The sequence below is a fragment of the Triticum dicoccoides genome, chromosome 3B (assembly GCF_002162155.2).
Source record: "Triticum dicoccoides isolate Atlit2015 ecotype Zavitan chromosome 3B, WEW_v2.0, whole genome shotgun sequence".
NCBI classification, from domain to species: domain Eukaryota; kingdom Viridiplantae; phylum Streptophyta; class Magnoliopsida; order Poales; family Poaceae; genus Triticum; species Triticum dicoccoides.
The window spans coordinates 835,438,204-835,444,522 of record NC_041385.1 but is presented as its reverse complement, the minus strand read 5'-3'; positions in this window follow the sequence as shown (position 1 = coordinate 835,444,522).

Sequence of the window (6,319 nt, the reverse complement as noted above, 5' to 3'; positions counted from 1 at the left end):
CTGTATGCCCGCTGACAGCATACAACACATAGGTAGCGACATTCCAGACGAGAATCAGGGTGTACGTTACAAGTTCACGATATAACCCACCCCTGCAACACGCACACCTAAGATGTGTGCATATACAACTATTACCACGTTATCCACCTCAAATATCTTAATGTATTGCCTTTTCTACCGAGCTTGATTTGTGAGACTAGTTCCTAAACTATCATATACTACTTTTAATGCCTAGACCCTGGCGAATGTTAAACTTTATACTATAGTTTGTAATGGGTGGAGCATGGCAGCATCATGTATTAAATGTTAGATTGTATGTGATAGTTTTAATTCCAAGACTGCATCAGGTTCCTTCAGTAAATCATATTTTAAGTGTTATATATGTTCAGATGAATTTTTTCATAGACGACAAGTAACCATTTTGTAAGTGGTCTCTCTTGGATGTCTTTTTTATGATTCAGATTTCTTATTAGAATGGCATCCAATCATTGATCTCTTTGGTTTGATTTACTACATGGACTTTTTTTTTCTCACAATAAGATGCATATATCCAAAACTAGGCTCCATAAGTATGTAAAGGTGGAAATTAACATTATATGAGGCAAGTCTAGTTTCAAGCATGAAATATTAAATGAATCGATATTTTGATAGGGATTGTCATGCATCACCTTTATTAATCCTGATTTTTTAAGATGGGTAAGTGAAGGAGAGAGGGGATGACAACTTTGGCTCTAATTCTTCTTTGTCGTGTTGCAATATTTTGTTGATCTTCCTTACATCTTAGGAGATAGGGTAGCTTCTGAATGCTAGACAAATACATTTCTAGTTTTTCCCATAGTTTTAGTTTTTTTTCTAGCCAAAATTATGTGATATAGTAGGAGGGTAACTGTTCCACTATGTATTTGGGTTGAGGAAATATTTGCATTTACATTGTGAGAAAAGTCAAGGGATAAAATAAAGTGTGTGTCTCAGCTCGCACGCCTCATGTGGAAGTTCCCTGCAGGGTGAACGTCATGTATGCATGCTAACATCATACGACACGTAGGTAGGGACACACCATATAGGAATCAAGGCGTACATTCTAGCAATATGGGCTTTGTAATAGATCCAATCCAGTTTTTGCCAATCTTAAATGAATAGAATAATGTAAAAATATAATAATGTCTCCAATCGAGTGGTTGGTGGTTACATGGTTGAATAATGCAAGTACATCACATCATTACATATGTTGAGCATCTCTATCAATTTGCCAAGAAAAATATATTAATAGGGAGACCTATTGCAAACTGGAGTAGCTGATTAAAACCCTCTCCACATGACACCATACTAATATGGCTATAGCTACCAGTGAATAGAGCCCCAAGAAAGTAAAGTCTTATACCTTTGCAGCAACAAAACAAGGCTGAGAATTACAATAACTAGATTCCCTTGGACAACTGCTATCGGTGGCTGACTCCTGTGTTGTGTGACCTAGATTGTGGTGGCGAGGAAAATAGTGGTGGTAGAAGAAGAAGAAAAACCTAGGAAAAGGCGGCGGCGTCGATGTGTTGTCTATGCACAAGTGCTCTATGTGTGTACAAAATAGAGACACCAACATGGTTGCCCTCTTATTTTCTTTTTGTCCTTTAGTCTTATCCAAAACATAATGGCTTATTTTTTATTTATTTCTAAAATTATCCAACAACATTAATTGACAAAATTCTAGAGAATTCACACGAGCGTGGTATGGAAAATGCATAAATAATTATGATATATGTGGTCAGACGAATGCAACCACATGCTCTGATTACCAATACAAGGTTCACTCAACAAGCAAAATTTCGAGGTTCGCGATGTATTGATTGTAAATGTCAGTAAAATTTCATTGTTATTATAACCCACCCCTGCAACAAATACACCTAATATGTGTGCATATACATCTTTTACCACCTTATCAACCTCTCCCCAAATATCTGTATCTATTGCCTTTTCTACCGAGCTTGACTTGTCAGACTTGTCCCTAAAATATGATGTGGTGCTTTTAATGCCTAGACAATGGCAAATTTTTAAGTGTATAAAGTAGCTTTTAATGGCTGGGCCGTGGCAACATCTTTTATTAAATGTTAGATTTTATGTGATAGTTTTAATGCCAAGACTACGTCAACATCCTTTTGTAAATCATGCTTATGTGCAACATATGTTCAGATGAAATTTTTCATAGACAACAGCTAACTATTTTGTGTGATCCCTCTTGGATGTTATTTTCACGATTCATATTTCTTATTAGATTGGAAACGAATCACGGATCTCTTTTGTTTGTTTTACTACATGGACTTTGTAATTTTTTTCCTCACGATAAGATTCATAGATTCAAAATTAGGTTCCATAATTTAGTCAAGCTTGTTATTAACATTATATGAGGCTAGTATAATTTTGATCATGGAATATTAAATGAATTGATATTTTGAAAGGGATTGTCATGCATCATGTTTTTCAATCCTGATTTTCGGATGGGGAAGTGAGGGAGAGAGGGGATGACAAATTTGGATCTAATTGTTGTTCTTTGTGTTGCCATTTTTTTATTGACCTTTCTTACATCTTAGGAGATCGGGTAGCTTGTAAATTGTTGATGAATAGTTTTCCAGATTTTCCCATAGCTGTATTTGTTTTCTAGCCAAAATAATGTGATATAGTAAGAGGGAAACTGGTCCACTAAGTACTTTAGTTGAGAAAATATTTGTGTTGACGTGGCGAAAAAGGTCAAGGGATAAAATAAAGGGTGTGCCTCAGCTTACACACCTCAAGAGGAAGTTCCTTCGTGGGTGAACGTTCTTGTATGCGCGCTGACCGCATACGACACGTAGGTACTAACACGCCTGACGGGAATCAAGGTGTACGTTCTAGCAATATGGACGATATTTATAATAGATCCAATCTAGCTTGTGCAAAAAGTAAATGAATGGAATATTGGCGAAATCTAGTTGGTGGTTGAATGGTTGAATAATGCAAGTACATCACATCATTAGATACAAGAAAGTACATCACATCATTATTAGATATGTTGAGCATCTCTATAATTTTGTCAAGTATAATATATTAATCGGGAGACCTATTGCAAGTAGGAGCAGCTGATTAAAAAACCCTCCACATGACACCATACTAACACGACTATGGCTACTGGTGAAGGGGAGTGTCAATGTATAAATGCATACTCCACCTTTCCCCATAAGTTTGTCCTTTTGGGAGAACTTACTGGTGCGTGCAATTCTACACTCTGCAGCAAAAACCGAGGCCGAGGACGCAAACGGCTAGCTTCCCTAGGACAACTGCTATTTGTAGCTGACTCCTATGTGGTTTGAACTAGATAGTGGCGGCGAGGCGAACGGTGGTGGAGGAAGAAGAAGAAAAACCTAGGCCAAGGCAGCGGCGTCGATACGTTGGCTATGCGCAAGTTTTCTATGCGTGCACAAGATAGAGAGACCAACAGGGTTACCCTCTTATTTTTTTGTTCTTCCTTTAGTTTTATCTAAAACAAGTTGGCTTATTTTTCAAATTATTTCTGAAACTATTCAACAACAATAATTAACCAAAGTCTCCAAAATTCACATGAAGTCAGGTCTGGCAAATGAATACATAATTTTCATCTATGTGGTCACATGAGTGCACCACAGGCTCCAATTCCCAATACAAGATAGAGTCAACAAGCTAAATTTGGCGGTTCACAATGTATTCATTGTCAGTGTCTATACATTTTCATAGTTATTATAACACACCCGTGCAACACACACACCAAAGATATGTGCATATACAACTTTTACTACCTTATCTGTCTCTCCCAAAATATTTGTATGTATTGCCTTTTCTAGTGAGCTTGATTTGTCAGACTAGTCCCTAAAGTATCATGTGATACTTTTGATGCCTAGACCATGGCAAATGTTTAAGTGTATAACGTAGCTTTTAATGGATGGACCATGGAAACTTCATGTATTAAATGTTAGATTGTATGTGATTGTTTTAATGCCACGAATGCATTAAGATGGGGAAGTGAGTGGGAGAGGGGCTGAGAACTTTGGCTCTAATACTTCTTTTTTGTTGTTGCCCATTTTGCTGATATTTCTTACATCTTAGGAGATTGTGTAGCTTGTGAATAGTAGATGAATAGTTTCGAGATTTTACCATTGTTTTAGTTTTTTTCTAGACAAAATATGGTATATAGTAGGAGGGGAACTGGTCCACTATTTATTTGGGTTGAGGAAATATTTGCGATGACGTGGTGAAAAAAGTCAAGGGAAAAAATAAGGGGCGTGCCTCAGCTCACATCCTCACGCGGAAGTTCCTTCTTGGTCATGTATGCATGCACAAGATAGAGAAACCAACAAGGCTACCCTCTTATTTTTCTTTTCTTCCTTTTGTCTTATCTAAAACATGTTGTCTTATTTTTTAAATTATTTCGAAATTATCCAAGAATGTTAATTAAAAAAAGTCTCCAAAATTCACCCCATGCCAGGTCCGGCAAATGAATAGATAATTTTGGTCTATGTTGTTAGATAAATGCAACCACATGCTATGATTCCAAATATAATTTACATTGAAGAAGCTAAATTTGGCGGTTCACGATGTATTCATTGTCAATGTCTATAGAATTTCATAGTTATTATAACCCACCCCTGCAACACACACACCTAAGATGTGTGCATATACATCATTTACCACCTTATCCACCTCAAATGTATGTATGTATTTGCTTTTCTGCCGAGCACGATTTGTCACACTAGTCCCTAAAATATCATTCCCTTAGTAGATCATACTTAAGTGCTATATATGTTCATATGAAAATTTTCACAGACGGCACCTAACCATTTTGTGTGTCATCCCTGTTGGGTATGTTTTTCATGATTCTGGTTTATTTTAGAGTGGAAACAAATCACTGGTCTATTTGGTTTGTTTTACTACATGGACTTTGTATGTTTTCCCTCAATAGGATCCATAGATTCAAAATTAGGTTCCATAATTAAGTCAAGGTGGCAATTAACATTATATGAGGCAAGTCTAGTTTTGATCATGGAATATTAAATGAATTGGTATTTTGAAAGGGATTGTCATGCATCACCCTTTTCAATCCTGATTTTTAAGATGGGGAAGTGAGGGGGATGACAACTTTGGATCTAATTCTTGTTTTTTTGTGTTGCAATATTTTATTCATCTTTCTTACATCTGAGGAGATATGGGAGCTTGTGAATTGTAGATGAATAGTTTTCCAGATTTTCTCATATTTTTAATTATTTTTTCTACAAAATTATGTGATATACTAGGAGGGAAACTGGTCCACTATTTATTTTGGTTGAGGAAATATTTGCGTTGACGTGGTGAAAATTGTCAAGGGATAAAATAAAGGGTGTGGCTTAGCGCAAACTCCTCACTCGGAAGTTCCTTGTAGGGTGAATGGCCCTCTATGCACGCTGACAACATATGACACGTAGGTAGTGACATGCTAGACGAAAATCAAGGCATATGTTTCAGCAATATGCACATCCTTTGTAATAGATCAAATCCAGTTTTTGCAAAAATAAAATAAATGAATAGAATAATGGCGAAATATAATAATATCTCCAACTCATGTGGTTGGAGGTTGCACTATTGAATAATGCAAGTACATCACATCATTGGATACAAGCAAGTACATCACATCATTAGATATGTTAATCATCTCTGTCAATTTGCCTAGTACAATATATTATTGGGGAGACCTATTCCAAATAGGAGCAACTTATATAACACCCCTCCACAGTACTCTATACTAGCATGGTTATGGCTGCCGGTGAACATTTCCGTTACAGAGTAAATTCCTGTACCTCTGCATCAACAGATCGGGGCCGAGGACAAGAATGGTTGGCTTCCCTTGGACAGTGGTTGTAGGCGTCGGACTCCGGTGTTATCTGGACTGCACGATGGTAGCAGGGAAAAGGATGATGGGAGATGAAGACAAGAAACCTAGGACGAGGCGGCGGCGTCGATGCGTTGGCTATGCGCAAGGGTTCCCTCCGTGCACATGACAAACGGGCCAATCGGGCTACCCTTTTATTTTATTTTCTCTGTTAGTCTTATCCAAAACATGGTGTCTTATTTCTTAATTATTTCTAAAATTATCCAACTGACTTAATTAACCGAAGCCTCCAAAACTGAAACGAAGCTAGATGTGGTCAAATGAATAGAAAATTTTGATCCACGTGGCGAGACAAATGGAACCACGGGCTCGGATTCCCAATAAAATATACACTCAATAACAAAAATTTTGACAGTCTGCCATGTATTCATTGTCAATGTCTATAGTTATTATTGC